Source organism: Morone saxatilis, unplaced genomic scaffold, assembly GCF_004916995.1.
Source record: "Morone saxatilis isolate NCDOM2014 unplaced genomic scaffold, NCSU_SB_2.0 Contig9, whole genome shotgun sequence".
Lineage (NCBI taxonomy): Eukaryota > Metazoa > Chordata > Actinopteri > Moronidae > Morone > Morone saxatilis.
This window is the reverse complement of record NW_023340268.1, coordinates 20,209,445-20,218,791: the sequence shown is the minus strand read 5'-3', so window position 1 is coordinate 20,218,791 and position 9,347 is coordinate 20,209,445.

The window sequence follows — 9,347 nt, the reverse complement described above, 5'->3', positions numbered from 1 at the left end:
TGACAGGGTATATGGAGAAAAACATCAGACAATTCTAAAATACCATTGATGTAAAATGTCAATTTGAAAGTGAAAATGCCACCAAAAGAATCTGCCAACACAAACGAGACCGCAGAACGAGATGTACGTTGTCCGTAGTGGAAACAAGATTCCAAACTGAGGCAGCTGTTGATCACTTGCAGCCCCTACCAGCTGGGTAAGAGGAGTGAGGAGGTCAGCATCAATGGTAGTATAAAACAGAGCACTTAACAAATAGGTTTTTTAAACATTGTGACTCACCACAACCACGAGAGCTCCTTGAGCATACAGCCATAAATGTGCACAAAAAATATTAGGCTGATTGGTCCAGTAGTATGTATGATTAGCTGCGGACAGACACACACAGGGACACATGGCCAAATGCACCACCCCCTCCAGGCTTACACCTGGAAAAGAGATAATTAGGTGTAGACAATACATAGTTGTGTAGATACATTAGAAAAACTTAGTTTTTTTTTGTTTGTGTAAAAAGCAATCAGTTTTCAAGATTGAAATGACAGAGCTGGACAAACACAGCTCCCAGGTAATGATTTCAAACATTTTTCTTTTCCCCTTTGAGGCACAGACCTCCATTCTCGTCGACTCTCATCTATATAAATTGATTCCTGTCACATGGTATGAGTTATCTGGTGATTTGAAGGTCACAGATTTTCAGACAGATTCTTGCATGTCTCTCTTCCCTCATAAAGTTTTTTTTTTCCTGCTGTGGGCGATATTGATTTGTTCCAAGTCAATTAATCATGACAAGAATGTTTTGCTCAGAAAATGTGTCTATAAATGTGACCTCACTGAAGGAAAGGAAAGAGCAGAACTGTACAACACCAACATTGTTTTGAAAGTATACCTCACAGGTGTCATAGAAATTAAGAAAGTTTATGGCAGTAAAAAATATTATTTTTTAAAAAGCTGATAGAGATTCAAACCAGAGAGAAGTTGAAATCTTGAAAGAATCAAAACCAGTAGTCTGTGTATAATAAGAATAGTTTCACCATGGTCAGATCTACCTGAAGACAGTGGTTTTTGAGGCTAGCCTCATATTTGAATTAAATAATTGAAAGGAGAAGAACATGCATTCCTCAGCTCTATTTTCTTCTTTGTGCAGTGAATTGATGAGTACTTTTAGATTGCTCATGATTGTGCTATCTCATATTCGTCCATTTACTAAAAAAAAAGAAAAGAAAAATATAATTACACTTCCAGCACACAATTATATGGATGAGCTGGAATAGAGGCTGTGTTGTGACCAGTCACCCAGTGGGCATTTTATTTCTTCCTAGACACATGTATCAAATATTAATTATGCCTCTGCATTGCTTAGTGAATGTGGGCAAGTAAAAACAACGTTCTTTGGAGCAGCTCCTGGGTTTAGATTTCAGTTGAGACATTACGTTACTGACAGATTCATTCATTCATCCATTTGTTAATTTGCTCATGTTTTAATAGGCATTCTCTTATATTATCATTCTATGTGCCGCTGTCTCTGTTCAGTGATATTTGCTTTTCTTGAGATCACAACTGAACAGTTTGTGTGTGACTTATGTGACAATTCTGAATGAATGGAAGCCTGGTGGTGTACCAAAGTTGCGGAACCCGCAGTGGACAGATGCACCATGGTCTCAGAATAACGTTCAGGCAGAAATTGCAGCTGTTACCTGTTGAAAGCATGATCATAGTTTCTCAAGTTTATGCTCAATTTGAACTGATGGAACCATTTTATGGTTATTTTTTAACAAATAGTCCCAGGAACCACAGCAACATGCAATCTGTATTTGGATATCTTATCAGAATATGGAAAAATGCGTGTTAATGCATGGTGTAAATGCTTGCAAAATGCATTGTGTTATGGGACAGACCAGATTGTTTGGAGGTAGTCATTATCAGGTTTCCATCAACGTATTTTTCTCATCATCAAGTGCATTTTAAAGTATTACATTAGAAAACACAAAAATTCAAAAAAGTTCAAAGTAACTTAAACTAAAAAATTTAATTACTTCATCTTGTTTCGTCCTCTTCTTCTCGTGTTCTGACTGGAGAATTGTCATCACCTACTGCTTGATGGGCCAACTCATATTAATTAATCCTGATATTTGCATAAAGGTAGAGGACGGAAACAAGCATCCTTTTGCATTTTCTTTAGACTATTTAAAAAAATTGGTTAAAATTTACAATACATTTGAATGGAAACACCACTATTGTTATATTGTGCCAGTGTTGTTTATATCTTGCCCCCAAGTGGCCTACAAATAATTTACAGCAGGTTTAAGAAAATTTGCCCAACAAGCTGAAATGCCACCTTACTCTGCCCAAAGGAAAAATAAGCAGAGCCCATACTGCAGCATTCCTTCCCTCAACCAGGGATGCTCCAACCATACAACCATACTCCAGTACCTTAGCGCAGCACATCTGCTGATACTGATTCTGATCCCATACCAGCGTTCTGTTTTTACCCTTTGTTTAAAATATGTAATAATAATAACAATATTTTCTGAATACTCAAAGACACTGTACAATAACAATATAAAAAGAATACAAGAACATCATTCAGTAAAACAATATAAAACATTAATAATAATACATTCTATTTAAATAGCGTATGTATATTACTTGGGATCATTTTTATGTAAGGTAAGAAAAGTTCCACTGACAAACAGAGTCTCTGACCTGACTGAATTAATGTGATGAATAGCTGAATGTCTGAATTTTCATAATGACAGTACCAATGCGGCTCAGTCATGTCAGGGCCGATACGCGGTTTGCTCAATAGGTCCGTATCAGTGCAGATACTGTTACGATTTATCAGGTCCCTGCATCCCTACCAGAATGTGCTATATTTGTAGAGCCAGCTATGCCTGCCTATTTTGCATGTTGAGATCCAATCACAATGTGGGCAAATTTGAGATAATGAGATCCCTTATTAGTACCAGGTGTAAATACAAAGGCCTGTGTTTAGATATCATTATCCAGATAGACCGCTAGATTCAGATTGCACGTTAATGCCAGGTTTAAATGGGGTCTAAACGTCTCTTTTGTGCCATCATGTTTGCATATGAAGGTGAAGATTGCCAGTAAGAAGGAAGATTTTAAAATGTCTCCAAAGAAATCTTTCCTGGAAATGTTTCTGCTTTTATTACATGTTTTTTACTGTGATGGCCCCTCTATTATTATACTTTATTCTTTCTGGGAAGTATGTATACTGATTTCCTGGAATCTATAATATATTGATTATTTCTTGATCACAATGTCATGTGACAGTGTATCAATGATTATTTAAAATCTGAAGAGATCTATTAACCTGATTCTCGTTAGGAATGCATAAAGACTTACAAAAAGAAACAAAAAACTAAAAGAAAAAGCTTGATCTTTGATTGTTGTCCAGAAAGGTGTCTCCACAGCATCACACAATGGTTGAGACCAGCTGCACTCCAGTGATGGATTGTGCATTTAATAATAAACCAAGATTTTTCTGTTCGGCCTACGTCAGAGTTTGGGACTCTGAAAAACATGATTTTTTTTGCTAATTTTACTATTGGTTGGTCTTTTCTTCTCATTCAGACACTTTTGTTGTGCAGTGCAGCCGTGGCAGATTGTTCTGGACTGTCAGTCATTGTGTAAATGCTTTGCTCAAATGCACCAGCATGCTAAGTATGCTGTCTTACCAATTAAATCATACAATTGATTATCTGTGTGGCATGGATGGAGAAAAAAGCAGGTTTTTATCCAAGCCAAACACCACAGCCAGTTATTTCATTTTTCCTTATTTTTCAACCTCTGGTTGAAGGTGTGATCATTAGTAGAGATACTGTATTTAGTGAAATGACCCTGGACATCTCTGGGTGCTTCAGTTTCTGGTGCAGGTGTATTTTGCATTTTTCCCCATCCAGTCCTGCACATTTGTTTACACTTTGCTTTGTGAATGAGGAGAACTTTGTGGAGGAAATGCTGTTTTACAAAGCACTCAAAGGTAGAGCCTGGGGAAAACACACGTATTGAATTTCAGATGAGTACAGAGAATTGAATGGAATTGAGCAGTCTCAGTGTGTGGGTGTACAGTATGCGCTGATGAAACTGCTGCCATGACCAGCAAACAGAGCAGACTGACAGAATGTATCAGACAGGAAGCTCTCAGAGTAGTTGGCATGCTACGCAGGGAGGCACTCATGGCAAAACAAATTGACGATGAATTTGATGAAATTGTAACAAACTTTGCAAAACTCTGACTTGCCTCTGACTTGTTGTTCTTCTGGATCAGTTTTAAAAGCTTACTCCTCCACTGTTATATGTGCTGGCTTGTGAGACAGATAGTTATGGCGTGTTCCTACTGAACCTGAGCAAATTTTAGAGAGTACATGAAATGATGAAAAAACATTCAAATCAGAGTGAAGACACGAGTAAAACAAGTGCGAACCTGCTTTGGGCAGTGCAAAGTATTGTCCACAGTAATATTTAAAATTTTAAATAAATGTCTCAACTTCATGCTTTAATATGCCAATTCATGAATGTATGGAAACGAGGAAAAAAGGAGAGGATTCAGGATAAAAATAACAGAAAGAACTGGAGCATCTGATAGAGTTTTGTGCACACAGTTGTTGCATTGTTACCCTAGCTACAGCTAACATCTGTATAGTTCAATAGACTTAATTTTTTGAATGAGCACATATATTAAATTGATATGTGCACAATGAAGATGAGAAATCTTCTTCAAGTCTTTGGCAATTAGACCCCATCGTGAGTCATTGTATTTGAAGGGGTTGGTGAAGCCGTGATTAGTATAGGAGCTCCCGATGGAGTCTAGACACTGGTGGTGGTGAAGGAATAAAGAGAATGTTGAAGATCTGGATGTGATGAGGAGTGGACTTCTGATGAGCTCAACCTGGGTACTGGGTATGATGAACTGAACGTGAATGGGGTGGAGGAGGGTTGCAACGATTTCGCACTGCAATGACAGCTGAAAGCAGCAGAGAGGAGAACAGATTAAAAGGTTGAAGCTGCATGATTGGTTAAAAGAGATTGTGGCTAAATATGATTGGATTAACTGAAAGAGTAAACGCCCATAGCTGATTAGAAAGTGGAATGAGATAATTGTGATGAGGCTTAATAAGAAGGTCTTCCTGCTTGAACCTACCCAGAGCTTTATTTGGTACGTTGATTGTTTTTAGCAAATTAACACAGACTCCAAAACCAGTCCAGTCTAAATTGTGCAAATAAAGTGTAAGGAAATTCTGCTGCGTGTTTAATCTGAAAACGAGTTATAATTGAGTCAAAAGGCTCTCACAAACCTGCCAAAGAGACATTTATTTTTGGTGACAACCTTAATGCCAAGCTCGAGGTTTCAAAATGATACCCCAAAAACTAATGAATAGGTTCAAACCTGCTTTCAGCAGCTGTTTTGGTTTTTACGGCCCAGTTTGCTGCTCACTTTGCTGCCTTTATTCAGTCTTGCCACCGTCATCAATTTTGTTTCCAGCACAATAAGCAGCTGTTTTCAGCAATAAAAGCTCTGGTAAACCCACTGTATGATAGCTGCCCAACTGGCTGGTGAACATAATGGAGCATTTAGCAACTAAAGAGCCCAATTTTTTTTTTCAGGAGTTAGTGGGGATCAAAACAAAGCTAAATGCAGAGTGAGTATTTGACTTAAAGTTACCAATTTGCCAAATTAAGAACTCAAAATGAATGCTAACAACTTAGGTTGTAGATGAACTGTACAGAGGTAGTATGTGACCGTTCTTTCAGTTTGTATTTTATTTTATTGTATGCCTTGTCTTTTATACCCTATAACTTTTAACTTCTGAGAAGCTGCATATTTTGTGGTGTTGCCTATTTTGTGGAACTGACAGTTCCGTGAGAAGATGCAATAGAAATGACCTATGACAGTAAAAAGCTTGGCAAGAGTTAGCAACGGAGGCGCATGGGTGTTTTGGTGGCAAATCAGTTTTGTTCTGTTAATTGAACTGGGTATACAGTTAGAGGACTGAGCCTAAAACAGGCAGTGAAAACCATGGAAGACACTGCAGCCAGTTCCAGTGACTGTGGGTTAGAAAAAAGGCAAGTGACTGGGGCACAGATAGGTAAATGCTACGGACAGAAGTGTATGGTATGTTGCTTACTAGGATGAAGTGGCTGAAGAGGCTTGGTTGGTTTGTTTGGAGGACAACGTCATTTTGATACCATGTTCCCTTTTTTAGTACGACAGGCCAAGGGACAAAGGGATGGTGGTTGGACAACTCAGGGGGCCATGAGTTGCCCATCAAGCCAGTTGGACCAACCCCTGCAGATACAATGTTGATATTAAGCCTGGTCAAGCCGCAGAGTATCCACTCTTTGCTAGAGTGAAAATAGGATTCATGGGGAGTTAGGTCAGGCCTAGAGAAGGGTGTCGCCTGCTCAGTAGATTTATGATGGCATAGCCTGATACTCACTGCAGGGCCTTGTGAAAGGTCAAAACGTCATTTAACGTGAATACTGGGCTTCCATTGGAATGCTCACCCAACTTTTAGCACATTTTACTATTGTATGTAGTGACTGTTGTCATTGTATGTATTTAATGCAGAGCTAGCAGCTATACATTCAAAATTTAACCAATAACAGCATCCCAGATTTTTTTCCCACCCCGTTCATCATTACAAATCATACACTTTTCAATGGGACAAACTAGCAAACATTTTAAGGTAGTGAAGTATATCCTATTGAGATACACAACCGTTTTTTAAAGAGAGACGTGGTCATGGCCATTAGCAGCACAAAGAAAAAAAAAAGGTAGACAGCACAAGGTAACAAAATACAGTAAACAAACCCTCTGCCTCTGCCTGTGGTTGCTGCTCACTTTCTTCCTGCCTACTTCAACATCCTGTTTCTACTGAAGGCTGTGCCTGTCCATCTCACTTCAATGTGTTTATTCACACCTAGGACATGTACAGACAATATATCAAAGCCCCAGTCTGCATGAAGTTGCAATTGCAATAAAAACACATAACACATTTTTAATATGCTGAAACCAGGGACTTTACACATGATGTTGTCTGTGAATTACAGCAAAGAGGATAGAGCGTCTAGATTCTCTTTTCCTATTTTAACTTCATAGTTGAATACTGACCTGTAGCTATCTAAATTAAATGTCAGTGACCAACCAGATAAGTTACTTGTACTTTACTGTACAGTCTAATCAACATTTTACTAATTCTACTCTTTTACCAAACCATATTTCTGAGTCATGAAGTGATATAATATATAAGTAGATATAAGCATGGAAAGATGGAAGACTACAACTAATACTAACTATTTATTAGTTTTTTTCCCCCAATGATCATTAAAAGCTAGCTGACATGTTGGGAAACAATTTCCAATTGTTTTCATTGTTATTTGGACTCATATTTTGAGCTAAGCCTAAAAGTCACTCTCCTTTCAGCTCTGTTTTTCTCTTTAGCTTCTAAATACTCCAATTTGTTTGCCAGTTGGTGCTGGCTAAATAGTGCACAGTGGGTGTATCAGATCTCACTGACAATAGCTGCCTGCTGCAGCTGGAAACTAAAGGGTTAATGGGAATGGTATTGTGGCCCAGAGAACCAAAACAATGAGCCAAAAGAGGCTAACAAGCCTCATAGTGCTGAGGACAACTGCAGTGTCAGATGTTAATTTTCTGTAGGTTTGTTACTAGGAATGGCTTCTTTCATATTACATACGTCTTATTAAAATAAAAATGTGATCAGTGCAGCAGGGTGTTTTATTTTGAAAACTGACCAGCTTCCCTATGCAGTTCCTACGTCTGACTCCCTGCCCAGCTCGATGTAGTCCGCAGAGCAGAGAGTCGCTTCTGAAATGCTCTGTAGCTTCTGGTGGAATCCTAAACATTGTCTAGAACGACAACAATCAGCCATTAAATTGCTTAAAAGAAGGAGGAAAACGGTTTTGCATGTATAAAAAGAAAAATGCTTTAAAACTTATATCTAGTTGATTTCTACCTCTGAATGAGCCATCACGATAGTACATTCTAAATATTTTGATTTAACTGTAAATACAAAAACTACAAAAACAAAATGCTCACTTAGCACTACTTTATTATAACTTTAACACATCAAATCCTGTGAATGCAGTCCTACGTAATGCACATTGAATTCCAATCAATAACATGAGCTGCTGAAAAATAAGGCATTTATAAAGTGGATGTAAGGGTCAAGGATGAATCCCCTATTAACTGCTCAGGCCCGAAAACTGAAAGGTCAACCTGATGAATCACAACGTAAGTGACAGACCTGGAGAGCTAAAGGAAATCCCCAGGAAGATTGAGTGCTGTGATCACCTTTTCATTCGCCTTTATTAAAGGAAAATAAGCCACTGTGCAGATCTGAGAGCAGATGCAGGATTATCGTCTATATGATAAAGAGGCCGGGATTGTCTGAGAGACCTTGAACCCGCATGTTCTTTAAAGGTGAAGAGTAATTTCAGTGTTATTCTGAGCAGGTCACTCCTCTTGCGCTGTGATACAGATTGATTAGTATGCCTTGTCTGAGTTTTCTGAAGTGGAAATGGAGAGAGGGGAAAATACTCCACAACTGCAACACTGTAACAACAGTCATCACCGCAGGCGTACGACCTTCTTTTGTGTTGTGTCTCCTTTTGGATTAATCTCACCTGGGACTGCATGGTTCATAAACAAACACAAAACAATTTCCTGACTAAATTACCAGCAACAGTCGCCAAGGAGATGGAGGGGTAGAGCGAGTATCCGAGGGTGCCCTCAATTCATAACTCCACTCCCAGTCTGAAGTTTGAGTCGCTCTCATCTGATTTCCATGTTGTGAGTGACACGGTCAATATAAAGTGGCATCTGATCATGATGAATGAGTGGTGTAACCTTGAAGACAAACAAACAGGATGAGAAGCTGTCACTTTTATCACTGTCATTTTTTAGCAAATAATATCCAAGGAGATATACAAACTCGGCTCATATGACTGATGAAAGAAAAGTAATTTTTTACATTAATTAATAATCAGCATGAGCATGACAATGTCAGATTAGGACTAAGCAAGGTCCTAATTGCTATGTTCATGTCATATAAGAAAAATTATCCCAGGAAGCAGGGCCGGCTCTAGCCTATTTGGTGCCCTAGGCGAGATTACCCCCCCCCCACCCAAAATTAAAACACATAAATTTGAAAATGGTCAAAATGACCGTCTTGGCCATTCTAGTGTGAAGCTAGTGTTGCTTTATTTCAACCAAGCTAGCAAGCTAATACAAATGAAACATCAAAACGGCATTTAAAAAAAGATGACATAATGTTACCTTTATATTGGGACTTCTCCTCCTCCTC